Source organism: Chiloscyllium punctatum, unplaced genomic scaffold, assembly GCF_047496795.1.
Source record: "Chiloscyllium punctatum isolate Juve2018m unplaced genomic scaffold, sChiPun1.3 scaffold_156, whole genome shotgun sequence".
In the NCBI taxonomy this organism is placed as follows: Eukaryota; Metazoa; Chordata; class Chondrichthyes; order Orectolobiformes; family Hemiscylliidae; genus Chiloscyllium; species Chiloscyllium punctatum.
The window spans coordinates 494,762-510,064 of record NW_027309890.1 but is presented as its reverse complement, the minus strand read 5'-3'; the positions used below and the strand labels follow the sequence as shown (position 1 = coordinate 510,064).

The 15,303-nt window shown below is 46.0% G+C and overlaps 5 non-coding genes across 5 annotated transcripts; all 5 read right to left on the bottom strand.

Moving 5' to 3' along the window:
- Nucleotides 1–1,538: 1,538 nt before the first annotated feature.
- Nucleotides 1,539–1,611, bottom strand: trnav-aac (transfer RNA valine (anticodon AAC)). The gene has a single exon. It is a non-coding gene; the product is annotated as a tRNA-Val (tRNA).
- Nucleotides 1,612–4,419: 2,808 nt separating this feature from the next.
- trnav-aac (transfer RNA valine (anticodon AAC)) lies at nucleotides 4,420–4,492 on the bottom strand. The gene has a single exon. It is a non-coding gene; the product is annotated as a tRNA-Val (tRNA).
- A 2,808-nt stretch (nucleotides 4,493–7,300) lies between these two features.
- On the bottom strand, nucleotides 7,301–7,373 carry trnav-aac (transfer RNA valine (anticodon AAC)). Its single transcript has one exon. It is a non-coding gene; the product is annotated as a tRNA-Val (tRNA).
- Nucleotides 7,374–10,181: 2,808 nt separating this feature from the next.
- Nucleotides 10,182–10,254, bottom strand: trnav-aac (transfer RNA valine (anticodon AAC)). Its single transcript has one exon. It is a non-coding gene; the product is annotated as a tRNA-Val (tRNA).
- A 2,808-nt stretch (nucleotides 10,255–13,062) lies between these two features.
- Nucleotides 13,063–13,135, bottom strand: trnav-aac (transfer RNA valine (anticodon AAC)). Its single transcript has one exon. It is a non-coding gene; the product is annotated as a tRNA-Val (tRNA).
- Nucleotides 13,136–15,303: the final 2,168 nt, after the last annotated feature.

The following is a 15,303-nucleotide window of genomic DNA, read 5'->3' as shown; positions in this document are numbered from 1 at the left end:
TTGTTTCACTACAGCGATGAAATAATAGTCTCCATTCGGTTCCAGTAAAAGTACAAATCGCTTTGGAACAGCAGAGCTGTTTGCGATTTTCCGCGCGGGAGGCGAACGCGATCTTGACAGCAGAGACACTTGGACACTTCGGTCAAATAACCATGAGCTGCTAGACATTACTACAATTTCGATTGTTGCTTTGCTAAATGATTTCACACATTGCTCGAAACAGGACGACTTTCACGTTTACACGGAACACGAAACACACCTGACTACAGGGAAAATGCACAAAGCTGAGCAGGCCGTGTTCCACATCAAACCGTGCAGCATTTATTCAGTCACTGTGTCTGTTTTGCAGAAGAAGGGTCCCAAAGAATGTTCTCCACCCTAAAACCGGAGGTCGCATTACAATCCGAGAACGACAGATCACATTGTGAGCATGCTCTGACCTCGGGGCCGGTTCGAGATGCCACTTTCCGTGCCTTTTACTTTAACCGTGCAATTTGCTGCAGAGATGTTCACTCCTGGACATGAGCCACGTGGATACCAACTGAGTCGGAAACCTGTGCGGCAATCGACGAGAAGCGATTCAATAAATTTTGCTAACTTCCATGGTGCTTATTGGAAATGCAGTTTCTGTTCAAGTCAATCGAAAAGGCAGTTTCTGAACATAGTAACAGAAGTCAAAAGGTAATTACCTCACCCCACCCCCACTCCGGAAGAGGTGCTAACTGCCCTTGAGTGCTTTCTGATCTCGATGTGAAGAGCTCACACGCCTCTGAGTCACCTTCAAGTCTCTGTTTGCGGAGTGAATCACAAAGAAGGACTTTTACCAGAGCTGCAACCGCCTCACTTCCCCACTCGCTCTCCCCTTTTACATTTTCCTGCTCGTCAGTGATTTAAAGAAAACCAAATGGATGCGATGTCATTCTGTAGCCTCTCTGTCGATTCCTCCGTTTCAGTTCCAACATGGCTTAGATCTCGGGGCGCACCTTAATATTAGCGGCGCTATGAAAGCACAGGTTCAAAGGTTCCTCTGAGAGTGTAAATTATTTCATTGCTGTTGCTGATTGAATGAGCCACTAACGTGCGAACTGCCCCAAAATATGATTCAGGAATCTGGTACCAACTCTCGCGCGTTGAATAACGACAGACAGCTTCCAAATGAGGCCTTTCAGAGACGACTTTGGGGTACATTTGACAGACAGACAAGTTCAGGAATCCGTGGTGCGCTGTGACACCTGCGCAGCAGCTTCTTCCCTGCCTTTGAACCGGGCCGCCTGCGCAAGGAATGCAAATGCGGTACTGCTTTTCGTGGAAGGATCAGAACGCGGCAAGGACACTCTCAAACAGAATGGCATATGCATCAGAACCAGGTTGGAGAAAAACTTTATAATGCTTTACACAGTAATTAAATGGAGTTGCCTTACATTTCACTACGAGAGCAGATTCTTTCAAGCAAATTCGAAGGCAGGTTTGCAGATGGGAAAGCAAGCAAGAAAGCTCCGTTCTTGTCCATGTAAAAGGCTGCAGTTGACGAACCAAGCAGTTTCTGCCCAGTTTCGAACTGGGGACCTTTCGCGTGTTAGGCGAACGTGATGACCACTACACTACAGAAACCAGCCGCGGTCGCCGCCCTGCGGCGCAGTGGCATCCAGCACTGAAAGTTGAAGCCATTCTCCGTTTCACCTTTCTGTTTCCAATCGCTCGTTGTTGTCCAGCGTAATTGACATCTTGAAAACGTTAAAAAAGACACGTGAAATTGATGACAATATATAGACAATGATTTCGTCAATGTTTGGACCGTAGGGCGAGGTGGAATAAGCTGGGACGACTTTCCCTGCAGCGTAACGGCTGCGATATGATCTTATGGAAGGGTTGTAAACTGAGTATTTCTGTGTTTTACCCAATTTGGGGTGAGTTGAAAACTCGAGAGCATAGGTTTAAGGTGAGTGGGCTGAAATTGACAAACGACCTGAGGCACATTTCCCACACAGAAGGTTGTGCGTGTATGGAATGAGCTCCCAGAGGAAGTGGAGGAGGCTATTACACTCAGAAAATTGCAAAGGTAATCGGATGAGTTTCTGGACAGGATGGGTTTAGAGGGATTGGGGCCAAATGCTGGGGAACGGGACTTGTTTAATTTTGGTTATGTGGTGAGCATGGATGAGATACACCTAAATATCTGTTTCCACGCCGTGTACCCCCATAACGTCTTGTTGCTAACACTGGCTTTAAAGGATTACTTTTTAGCGGAGTTTTCCATCGCAGTCTGTGGCACAATCGTTTAGTCTGTTCGACTGCTCACGGGAAAGGTAGTATTGTGAAACACTGCAGATACGAACGACTTCCTTAATTTTGCCCCGACTGACCATACTCCGTGAAATTTTCCCAGACCTCAATTGAGGAGTTTTGCTGCTCGAAGTTACCTCAGATACCCTGTTAACTCGTAATGTGCTGAGCGAATCGCAAAACAGAAAGCATTTTTCACGGAACACAAACAAAACTGGCATGCCGAATGCATTTTCAGACAGAGAGATGCATGAATGCTAAATGTGTCACAGTCCGAGGGCATGAGTCATAAAGTAATCTCACAACTAACAACAGGGCAATTCCAAACTACTCTTTCAAACATACTGCAGCGTTAGTGCACCACCACTTTCCAGACAATGCTGAAAAGAGAGATAGAAAGAACATCATAAGAACGGGCCATAAAAAGTCAATTTCACCAATCACAGTCTCGATTAGATTACCTTTTCCTTCTGATGTCTCCAGGACGGAAATGAAGGAAATGGGAGAAATTCAATAACATATGACACCGAAATTCATTGGAACGATTTTCCCATTGGACAAAAAACCAAATAACGACGAGTCGAGTCACCGCAGGACTTTGTTTCACAACAGCGATGAAATAATAGTCTCCATTCGGTTCCAGTAAAAGCACAAATCGCTTTGGAACAGCAGAGCTGTTTGCGATTTTCCGCGCGGGAGGCGAACGCGATCTTGACAGCAGAGACACTTGGACACTTCGGTCAAATAACCATGAGCTGCTAGACATTACTACAATTTCGATTCTTGCTTTGCTAAATGATTTCACACATTGCTCGAAACAGGACGACTTTCACGTTTACACGGAACACGAAACACACCTGACTACAGGGAAAATGCACAAAGCTGAGCAGGCCGTGTTCCACATCAAACCGTGCAGCATTTATTCAGTCACTGTGTCTGTTTTGCAGAAGAAGGGTCCCAAAGAATGTTCTCCACCCTAAAACCGGAGGTCGCATTACAATCCGAGAACGACAGATCACATTGTGAGCATGCTCTGACCTCGGGGCCGGTTCGAGATGCCACTTTCCGTGCCTTTTACTTTAACCGTGCAATTTGCTGCAGAGATGTTCACTCCTGGACATGAGCCACGTGGATGCCAACTGAGTCGGAAACCTGTGCGGCAATCGACGAGAAGCGATTCAATAAATTTTGCTAACTTCCATGGTGCTTATTGGAAATGCAGTTTCTGTTCAAGTCAATCGAAAAGGCAGTTTCTGAACATAGTAACAGAAGTCAAAAGGTAATTACCTCACCCCACCCCCACTCCGGAAGAGGTGCTAACTGCCCTTGAGTGCTTTCTGATCTCGATGTGAAGAGCTCACACGCCTCTGAGTCACCTTCAAGTCTCTGTTTGCGGAGTGAATCACAAAGAAGGACTTTTACCAGAGCTGCAACCGCCTCACTTCCCCACTCGCTCTCCCCTTTTACATTTTCCTGCTCGTCAGTGATTTAAAGAAAACCAAATGGATGCGATGTCATTCTGTAGCCTCTCTGTCGATTCCTCCGTTTCAGTTCCAACATGGCTTAGATCTCGGGGCGCACCTTAATATTAGCGGCGCTATGAAAGCACAGGTTCAAAGGTTCCTCTGAGAGTGTAAATTATTTCATTGCTGTTGCTGATTGAATGAGCCACTAACGTGCGAACTGCCCCAAAATATGATTCAGGAATCTGGTACCAACTCTCGCGCGTTGAATAACGACAGACAGCTTCCAAATGAGGCCTTTCAGAGACGACTTTGGGGTACATTTGACAGACAGACAAGTTCAGGAATCCGTGGTGCGCTGTGACACCTGCGCAGCAGCTTCTTCCCTGCCTTTGAACCGGGCCGCCTGCGCAAGGAATGCAAATGCGGTACTGCTTTTCGTGGAAGGATCAGAACGCGGCAAGGACACTCTCAAACAGAATGGCATATGCATCAGAACCAGGTTGGAGAAAAACTTTATAATGCTTTACACAGTAATTAAATGGAGTTGCCTTACATTTCACTACGAGAGCAGATTCTTTCAAGCAAATTCGAAGGCAGGTTTGCAGATGGGAAAGCAAGCAAGAAAGCTCCGTTCTTGTCCATGTAAAAGGCTGCAGTTGACGAACCAAGCAGTTTCTGCCCAGTTTCGAACTGGGGACCTTTCGCGTGTTAGGCGAACGTGATGACCACTACACTACAGAAACCAGCCGCGGTCGCCGCCCTGCGGCGCAGTGGCATCCAGCACTGAAAGTTGAAGCCATTCTCCGTTTCACCTTTCTGTTTCCAATCGCTCGTTGTTGTCCAGCGTAATTGACATCTTGAAAACGTTAAAAAAGACACGTGAAATTGATGACAATATATAGACAATGATTTCGTCAATGTTTGGACCGTAGGGCGAGGTGGAATAAGCTGGGACGACTTTCCCTGCAGCGTAACGGCTGCGATATGATCTTATGGAAGGGTTGTAAACTGAGTATTTCTGTGTTTTACCCAATTTGGGGTGAGTTGAAAACTCGAGAGCATAGGTTTAAGGTGAGTGGGCTGAAATTGACAAACGACCTGAGGCACATTTCCCACACAGAAGGTTGTGCGTGTATGGAATGAGCTCCCAGAGGAAGTGGAGGAGGCTATTACACTCAGAAAATTGCAAAGGTAATCGGATGAGTTTCTGGACAGGATGGGTTTAGAGGGATTGGGGCCAAATGCTGGGGAACGGGACTTGTTTAATTTTGGTTATGTGGTGAGCATGGATGAGATACACCTAAATATCTGTTTCCACGCCGTGTACCCCCATAACGTCTTGTTGCTAACACTGGCTTTAAAGGATTACTTTTTAGCGGAGTTTTCCATCGCAGTCTGTGGCACAATCGTTTAGTCTGTTCGACTGCTCACGGGAAAGGTAGTATTGTGAAACACTGCAGATACGAACGACTTCCTTAATTTTGCCCCGACTGACCATACTCCGTGAAATTTTCCCAGACCTCAATTGAGGAGTTTTGCTGCTCGATGTTACCTCAGATACCCTGTTAACTCGTAATGTGCTGAGCGAATCGCAAAACAGAAAGCATTTTTCACGGAACACAAACAAAACTGGCATGCCGAATGCATTTTCAGACAGAGAGATGCATGAATGCTAAATGTGTCACAGTCCGAGGGCATGAGTCATAAAGTAATCTCACAACTAACAACAGGGCAATTCCAAACTACTCTTTCAAACATACTGCAGCGTTAGTGCACCACCACTTTCCAGACAATGCTGAAAAGAGAGATAGAAAGAACATCATAAGAACGGGCCATAAAAAGTCAATTTCACCAATCACAGTCTCGATTAGATTACCTTTTCCTTCTGATGTCTCCAGGACGGAAATGAAGGAAATGGGAGAAATTCAATAACATATGACACCGAAATTCATTGGAACGATTTTCCCATTGGACAAAAAACCAAATAACGACGAGTCGAGTCACCGCAGGACTTTGTTTCACAACAGCGATGAAATAATAGTCTCCATTCGGTTCCAGTAAAAGCACAAATCGCTTTGGAACAGCAGAGCTGTTTGCGATTTTCCGCGCGGGAGGCGAACGCGATCTTGACAGCAGAGACACTTGGACACTTCGGTCAAATAACCATGAGCTGCTAGACATTACTACAATTTCGATTCTTGCTTTGCTAAATGATTTCACACATTGCTCGAAACAGGACGACTTTCACGTTTACACGGAACACGAAACACACCTGACTACAGGGAAAATGCACAAAGCTGAGCAGGCCGTGTTCCACATCAAACCGTGCAGCATTTATTCAGTCACTGTGTCTGTTTTGCAGAAGAAGGGTCCCAAAGAATGTTCTCCACCCTAAAACCGGAGGTCGCATTACAATCCGAGAACGACAGATCACATTGTGAGCATGCTCTGACCTCGGGGCCGGTTCGAGATGCCACTTTCCGTGCCTTTTACTTTAACCGTGCAATTTGCTGCAGAGATGTTCACTCCTGGACATGAGCCACGTGGATGCCAACTGAGTCGGAAACCTGTGCGGCAATCGACGAGAAGCGATTCAATAAATTTTGCTAACTTCCATGGTGCTTATTGGAAATGCAGTTTCTGTTCAAGTCAATCGAAAAGGCAGTTTCTGAACATAGTAACAGAAGTCAAAAGGTAATTACCTCACCCCACCCCCACTCCGGAAGAGGTGCTAACTGCCCTTGAGTGCTTTCTGATCTCGATGTGAAGAGCTCACACGCCTCTGAGTCACCTTCAAGTCTCTGTTTGCGGAGTGAATCACAAAGAAGGACTTTTACCAGAGCTGCAACCGCCTCACTTCCCCACTCGCTCTCCCCTTTTACATTTTCCTGCTCGTCAGTGATTTAAAGAAAACCAAATGGATGCGATGTCATTCTGTAGCCTCTCTGTCGATTCCTCCGTTTCAGTTCCAACATGGCTTAGATCTCGGGGCGCACCTTAATATTAGCGGCGCTATGAAAGCACAGGTTCAAAGGTTCCTCTGAGAGTGTAAATTATTTCATTGCTATTGCTGATTGAATGAGCCACTAACGTGCGAACTGCCCCAAAATATGATTCAGGAATCTGGTACCAACTCTCGCGCGTTGAATAACGACAGACAGCTTCCAAATGAGGCCTTTCAGAGACGACTTTGGGGTACATTTGACAGACAGACAAGTTCAGGAATCCGTGGTGCGCTGTGACACCTGCGCAGCAGCTTCTTCCCTGCCTTTGAACCGGGCCGCCTGCGCAAGGAATGCAAATGCGGTACTGCTTTTCGTGGAAGGATCAGAACGCGGCAAGGACACTCTCAAACAGAATGGCATATGCATCAGAACCAGGTTGGAGAAAAACTTTATAATGCTTTACACAGTAATTAAATGGAGTTGCCTTACATTTCACTACGAGAGCAGATTCTTTCAAGCAAATTCGAAGGCAGGTTTGCAGATGGGAAAGCAAGCAAGAAAGCTCCGTTCTTGTCCATGTAAAAGGCTGCAGTTGACGAACCAAGCAGTTTCTGCCCAGTTTCGAACTGGGGACCTTTCGCGTGTTAGGCGAACGTGATGACCACTACACTACAGAAACCAGCCGCGGTCGCCGCCCTGCGGCGCAGTGGCATCCAGCACTGAAAGTTGAAGCCATTCTCCGTTTCACCTTTCTGTTTCCAATCGCTCGTTGTTGTCCAGCGTAATTGACATCTTGAAAACGTTAAAAAAGACACGTGAAATTGATGACAATATATAGACAATGATTTCGTCAATGTTTGGACCGTAGGGCGAGGTGGAATAAGCTGGGACGACTTTCCCTGCAGCGTAACGGCTGCGATATGATCTTATGGAAGGGTTGTAAACTGAGTATTTCTGTGTTTTACCCAATTTGGGGTGAGTTGAAAACTCGAGAGCATAGGTTTAAGGTGAGTGGGCTGAAATTGACAAACGACCTGAGGCACATTTCCCACACAGAAGGTTGTGCGTGTATGGAATGAGCTCCCAGAGGAAGTGGAGGAGGCTATTACACTCAGAAAATTGCAAAGGTAATCGGATGAGTTTCTGGACAGGATGGGTTTAGAGGGATTGGGGCCAAATGCTGGGGAACGGGACTTGTTTAATTTTGGTTATGTGGTGAGCATGGATGAGATACACCTAAATATCTGTTTCCACGCCGTGTACCCCCATAACGTCTTGTTGCTAACACTGGCTTTAAAGGATTACTTTTTAGCGGAGTTTTCCATCGCAGTCTGTGGCACAATCGTTTAGTCTGTTCGACTGCTCACGGGAAAGGTAGTATTGTGAAACACTGCAGATACGAACGACTTCCTTAATTTTGCCCCGACTGACCATACTCCGTGAAATTTTCCCAGACCTCAATTGAGGAGTTTTGCTGCTCGAAGTTACCTCAGATACCCTGTTAACTCGTAATGTGCTGAGCGAATCGCAAAACAGAAAGCATTTTTCACGGAACACAAACAAAACTGGCATGCCGAATGCATTTTCAGACAGAGAGATGCATGAATGCTAAATGTGTCACAGTCCGAGGGCATGAGTCATAAAGTAATCTCACAACTAACAACAGGGCAATTCCAAACTACTCTTTCAAACATACTGCAGCGTTAGTGCACCACCACTTTCCAGACAATGCTGAAAAGAGAGATAGAAAGAACATCATAAGAACGGGCCATAAAAAGTCAATTTCACCAATCACAGTCTCGATTAGATTACCTTTTCCTTCTGATGTCTCCAGGACGGAAATGAAGGAAATGGGAGAAATTCAATAACATATGACACCGAAATTCATTGGAACGATTTTCCCATTGGACAAAAAACCAAATAACGACGAGTCGAGTCACCGCAGGACTTTGTTTCACAACAGCGATGAAATAATAGTCTCCATTCGGTTCCAGTAAAAGCACAAATCGCTTTGGAACAGCAGAGCTGTTTGCGATTTTCCGCGCGGGAGGCGAACGCGATCTTGACAGCAGAGACACTTGGACACTTCGGTCAAATAACCATGAGCTGCTAGACATTACTACAATTTCGATTCTTGCTTTGCTAAATGATTTCACACATTGCTCGAAACAGGACGACTTTCACGTTTACACGGAACACGAAACACACCTGACTACAGGGAAAATGCACAAAGCTGAGCAGGCCGTGTTCCACATCAAACCGTGCAGCATTTATTCAGTCACTGTGTCTGTTTTGCAGAAGAAGGGTCCCAAAGAATGTTCTCCACCCTAAAACCGGAGGTCGCATTACAATCCGAGAACGACAGATCACATTGTGAGCATGCTCTGACCTCGGGGCCGGTTCGAGATGCCACTTTCCGTGCCTTTTACTTTAACCGTGCAATTTGCTGCAGAGATGTTCACTCCTGGACATGAGCCACGTGGATGCCAACTGAGTCGGAAACCTGTGCGGCAATCGACGAGAAGCGATTCAATAAATTTTGCTAACATCCATGGTGCTTATTGGAAATGCAGTTTCTGTTCAAGTCAATCGAAAAGGCAGTTTCTGAACATAGTAACAGAAGTCAAAAGGTAATTACCTCACCCCACCCCCACTCCGGAAGAGGTGCTAACTGCCCTTGAGTGCTTTCTGATCTCGATGTGAAGAGCTCACACGCCTCTGAGTCACCTTCAAGTCTCTGTTTGCGGAGTGAATCACAAAGAAGGACTTTTACCAGAGCTGCAACCGCCTCACTTCCCCACTCGCTCTCCCCTTTTACATTTTCCTGCTCGTCAGTGATTTAAAGAAAACCAAATGGATGCGATGTCATTCTGTAGCCTCTCTGTCGATTCCTCCGTTTCAGTTCCAACATGGCTTAGATCTCGGGGCGCACCTTAATATTAGCGGCGCTATGAAAGCACAGGTTCAAAGGTTCCTCTGAGAGTGTAAATTATTTCATTGCTGTTGCTGATTGAATGAGCCACTAACGTGCGAACTGCCCCAAAATATGATTCAGGAATCTGGTACCAACTCTCGCGCGTTGAATAACGACAGACAGCTTCCAAATGAGGCCTTTCAGAGACGACTTTGGGGTACATTTGACAGACAGACAAGTTCAGGAATCCGTGGTGCGCTGTGACACCTGCGCAGCAGCTTCTTCCCTGCCTTTGAACCGGGCCGCCTGCGCAAGGAATGCAAATGCGGTACTGCTTTTCGTGGAAGGATCAGAACGCGGCAAGGACACTCTCAAACAGAATGGCATATGCATCAGAACCAGGTTGGAGAAAAACTTTATAATGCTTTACACAGTAATTAAATGGAGTTGCCTTACATTTCACTACGAGAGCAGATTCTTTCAAGCAAATTCGAAGGCAGGTTTGCAGATGGGAAAGCAAGCAAGAAAGCTCCGTTCTTGTCCATGTAAAAGGCTGCAGTTGACGAACCAAGCAGTTTCTGCCCAGTTTCGAACTGGGGACCTTTCGCGTGTTAGGCGAACGTGATGACCACTACACTACAGAAACCAGCCGCGGTCGCCGCCCTGCGGCGCAGTGGCATCCAGCACTGAAAGTTGAAGCCATTCTCCGTTTCACCTTTCTGTTTCCAATCGCTCGTTGTTGTCCAGCGTAATTGACATCTTGAAAACGTTAAAAAAGACACGTGAAATTGATGACAATATATAGACAATGATTTCGTCAATGTTTGGACCGTAGGGCGAGGTGGAATAAGCTGGGACGACTTTCCCTGCAGCGTAACGGCTGCGATATGATCTTATGGAAGGGTTGTAAACTGAGTATTTCTGTGTTTTACCCAAATTGGGGTGAGTTGAAAACTCGAGAGCATAGGTTTAAGGTGAGTGGGCTGAAATTGACAAACGACCTGAGGCACATTTCCCACACAGAAGGTTGTGCGTGTATGGAATGAGCTCCCAGAGGAAGTGGAGGAGGCTATTACACTCAGAAAATTGCAAAGGTAATCGGATGAGTTTCTGGACAGGATGGGTTTAGAGGGATTGGGGCCAAATGCTGGGGAACGGGACTTGTTTAATTTTGGTTATGTGGTGAGCATGGATGAGATACACCTAAATATCTGTTTCCACGCCGTGTACCCCCATAACGTCTTGTTGCTAACACTGGCTTTAAAGGATTACTTTTTAGCGGAGTTTTCCATCGCAGTCTGTGGCACAATCGTTTAGTCTGTTCGACTGCTCACGGGAAAGGTAGTATTGTGAAACACTGCAGATACGAACGACTTCCTTAATTTTGCCCCGACTGACCATACTCCGTGAAATTTTCCCAGACCTCAATTGAGGAGTTTTGCTGCTCGAAGTTACCTCAGATACCCTGTTAACTCGTAATGTGCTGAGCGAATCGCAAAACAGAAAGCATTTTTCACGGAACACAAACAAAACTGGCATGCCGAATGCATTTTCAGACAGAGAGATGCATGAATGCTAAATGTGTCACAGTCCGAGGGCATGAGTCATAAAGTAATCTCACAACTAACAACAGGGCAATTCCAAACTACTCTTTCAAACATACTGCAGCGTTAGTGCACCACCACTTTCCAGACAATGCTGAAAAGAGAGATAGAAAGAACATCATAAGAACGGGCCATAAAAAGTCAATTTCACCAATCACAGTCTCGATTAGATTACCTTTTCCTTCTGATGTCTCCAGGACGGAAATGAAGGAAATGGGAGAAATTCAATAACATATGACACCGAAATTCATTGGAACGATTTTCCCATTGGACAAAAAACCAAATAACGACGAGTCGAGTCACCGCAGGACTTTGTTTCACAACAGCGATGAAATAATAGTCTCCATTCGGTTCCAGTAAAAGCACAAATCGCTTTGGAACAGCAGAGCTGTTTGCGATTTTCCGCGCGGGAGGCGAACGCGATCTTGACAGCAGAGACACTTGGACACTTCGGTCAAATAACCATGAGCTGCTAGACATTACTACAATTTCGATTCTTGCTTTGCTAAATGATTTCACACATTGCTCGAAACAGGACGACTTTCACGTTTACACGGAACACGAAACACACCTGACTACAGGGAAAATGCACAAAGCTGAGCAGGCCGTGTTCCACATCAAACCGTGCAGCATTTATTCAGTCACTGTGTCTGTTTTGCAGAAGAAGGGTCCCAAAGAATGTTCTCCACCCTAAAACCGGAGGTCGCATTACAATCCGAGAACGACAGATCACATTGTGAGCATGCTCTGACCTCGGGGCCGGTTCGAGATGCCACTTTCCGTGCCTTTTACTTTAACCGTGCAATTTGCTGCAGAGATGTTCACTCCTGGACATGAGCCACGTGGATGCCAACTGAGTCGGAAACCTGTGCGGCAATCGACGAGAAGCGATTCAATAAATTTTGCTAACTTCCATGGTGCTTATTGGAAATGCAGTTTCTGTTCAAGTCAATCGAAAAGGCAGTTTCTGAACATAGTAACAGAAGTCAAAAGGTAATTACCTCACCCCACCCCCACTCCGGAAGAGGTGCTAACTGCCCTTGAGTGCTTTCTGATCTCGATGTGAAGAGCTCACACGCCTCTGAGTCACCTTCAAGTCTCTGTTTGCGGAGTGAATCACAAAGAAGGACTTTTACCAGAGCTGCAACCGCCTCACTTCCCCACTCGCTCTCCCCTTTTACATTTTCCTGCTCGTCAGTGATTTAAAGAAAACCAAATGGATGCGATGTCATTCTGTAGCCTCTCTGTCGATTCCTCCGTTTCAGTTCCAACATGGCTTAGATCTCGGGGCGCACCTTAATATTAGCGGCGCTATGAAAGCACAGGTTCAAAGGTTCCTCTGAGAGTGTAAATTATTTCATTGCTGTTGCTGATTGAATGAGCCACTAACGTGCGAACTGCCCCAAAATATGATTCAGGAATCTGGTACCAACTCTCGCGCGTTGAATAACGACAGACAGCTTCCAAATGAGGCCTTTCAGAGACGACTTTGGGGTACATTTGACAGACAGACAAGTTCAGGAATCCGTGGTGCGCTGTGACACCTGCGCAGCAGCTTCTTCCCTGCCTTTGAACCGGGCCGCCTGCGCAAGGAATGCAAATGCGGTACTGCTTTTCGTGGAAGGATCAGAACGCGGCAAGGACACTCTCAAACAGAATGGCATATGCATCAGAACCAGGTTGGAGAAAAACTTTATAATGCTTTACACAGTAATTAAATGGAGTTGCCTTACATTTCACTACGAGAGCAGATTCTTTCAAGCAAATTCGAAGGCAGGTTTGCAGATGGGAAAGCAAGCAAGAAAGCTCCGTTCTTGTCCATGTAAAAGGCTGCAGTTGACGAACCAAGCAGTTTCTGCCCAGTTTCGAACTGGGGACCTTTCGCGTGTTAGGCGAACGTGATGACCACTACACTACAGAAACCAGCCGCGGTCGCCGCCCTGCGGCGCAGTGGCATCCAGCACTGAAAGTTGAAGCCATTCTCCGTTTCACCTTTCTGTTTCCAATCGCTCGTTGTTGTCCAGCGTAATTGACATCTTGAAAACGTTAAAAAAGACACGTGAAATTGATGACAATATATAGACAATGATTTCGTCAATGTTTGGACCGTAGGGCGAGGTGGAATAAGCTGGGACGACTTTCCCTGCAGCGTAACGGCTGCGATATGATCTTATGGAAGGGTTGTAAACTGAGTATTTCTGTGTTTTACCCAATTTGGGGTGAGTTGAAAACTCGAGAGCATAGGTTTAAGGTGAGTGGGCTGAAATTGACAAACGACCTGAGGCACATTTCCCACACAGAAGGTTGTGCGTGTATGGAATGAGCTCCCAGAGGAAGTGGAGGAGGCTATTACACTCAGAAAATTGCAAAGGTAATCGGATGAGTTTCTGGACAGGATGGGTTTAGAGGGATTGGGGCCAAATGCTGGGGAACGGGACTTGTTTAATTTTGGTTATGTGGTGAGCATGGATGAGATACACCTAAATATCTGTTTCCACGCCGTGTACCCCCATAACGTCTTGTTGCTAACACTGGCTTTAAAGGATTACTTTTTAGCGGAGTTTTCCATCGCAGTCTGTGGCACAATCGTTTAGTCTGTTCGACTGCTCACGGGAAAGGTAGTATTGTGAAACACTGCAGATACGAACGACTTCCTTAATTTTGCCCCGACTGACCATACTCCGTGAAATTTTCCCAGACCTCAATTGAGGAGTTTTGCTGCTCGAAGTTACCTCAGATACCCTGTTAACTCGTAATGTGCTGAGCGAATCGCAAAACAGAAAGCATTTTTCACGGAACACAAACAAAACTGGCATGCCGAATGCATTTTCAGACAGAGAGATGCATGAATGCTAAATGTGTCACAGTCCGAGGGCATGAGTCATAAAGTAATCTCACAACTAACAACAGGGCAATTCCAAACTACTCTTTCAAACATACTGCAGCGTTAGTGCACCACCACTTTCCAGACAATGCTGAAAAGAGAGATAGAAAGAACATCATAAGAACGGGCCATAAAAAGTGAATTTCACCAATCACAGTCTCGATTAGATTACCTTTTCCTTCTGATGTCTCCAGGACGGAAATGAAGGAAATGGGAGAAATTCAATAACATATGACACCGAAATTCATTGGAACGATTTTCCCATTGGACAAAAAACCAAATAACGACGAGTCGAGTCACCGCAGGACTTTGTTTCACAACAGCGATGAAATAATAGTCTCCATTCGGTTCCAGTAAAAGCACAAATCGCTTTGGAACAGCAGAGCTGTTTGCGATTTTCCGCGCGGGAGGCGAACGCGATCTTGACAGCAGAGACACTTGGACACTTCGGTCAAATAACCATGAGCTGCTAGACATTACTACAATTTCGATTCTTGCTTTGCTAAATGATTTCACACATTGCTCGAAACAGGACGACTTTCACGTTTACACGGAACACGAAACACACCTGACTACAGGGAAAATGCACAAAGCTGAGCAGGCCGTGTTCCACATCAAACCGTGCAGCATTTATTCAGTCACTGTGTCTGTTTTGCAGAAGAAGGGTCCCAAAGAATGTTCTCCACCCTAAAACCGGAGGTCGCATTACAATCCGAGAACGACAGATCACATTGTGAGCATGCTCTGACCTCGGGGCCGGTTCGAGATGCCACTTTCCGTGCCTTTTACTTTAACCGTGCAATTTGCTGCAGAGATGTTCACTCCTGGACATGAGCCACGTGGATGCCAACTGAGTCGGAAACCTGTGCGGCAATCGACGAGAAGCGATTCAATAAATTTTGCTAACTTCCATGGTGCTTATTGGAAATGCAGTTTCTGTTCAAGTCAATCGAAAAGGCAGTTTCTGAACATAGTAACAGAAGTCAAAAGGTAATTACCTCACCCCACCCCCACTCCGGAAGAGGTGCTAACTGCCCTTGAGTGCTTTCTGATCTCGATGTGAAGAGCTCACACGCCTCTGAGTCACCTTCAAGTCTCTGTTTGCGGAGTGAATCACAAAGAAGGACTTTTACCAGAGCTGCAACCGCCTCACTTCCCCACTCGCTCTCCCCTTTTACATTTTCCTGCTCGTCAGTGATTTAAAGAA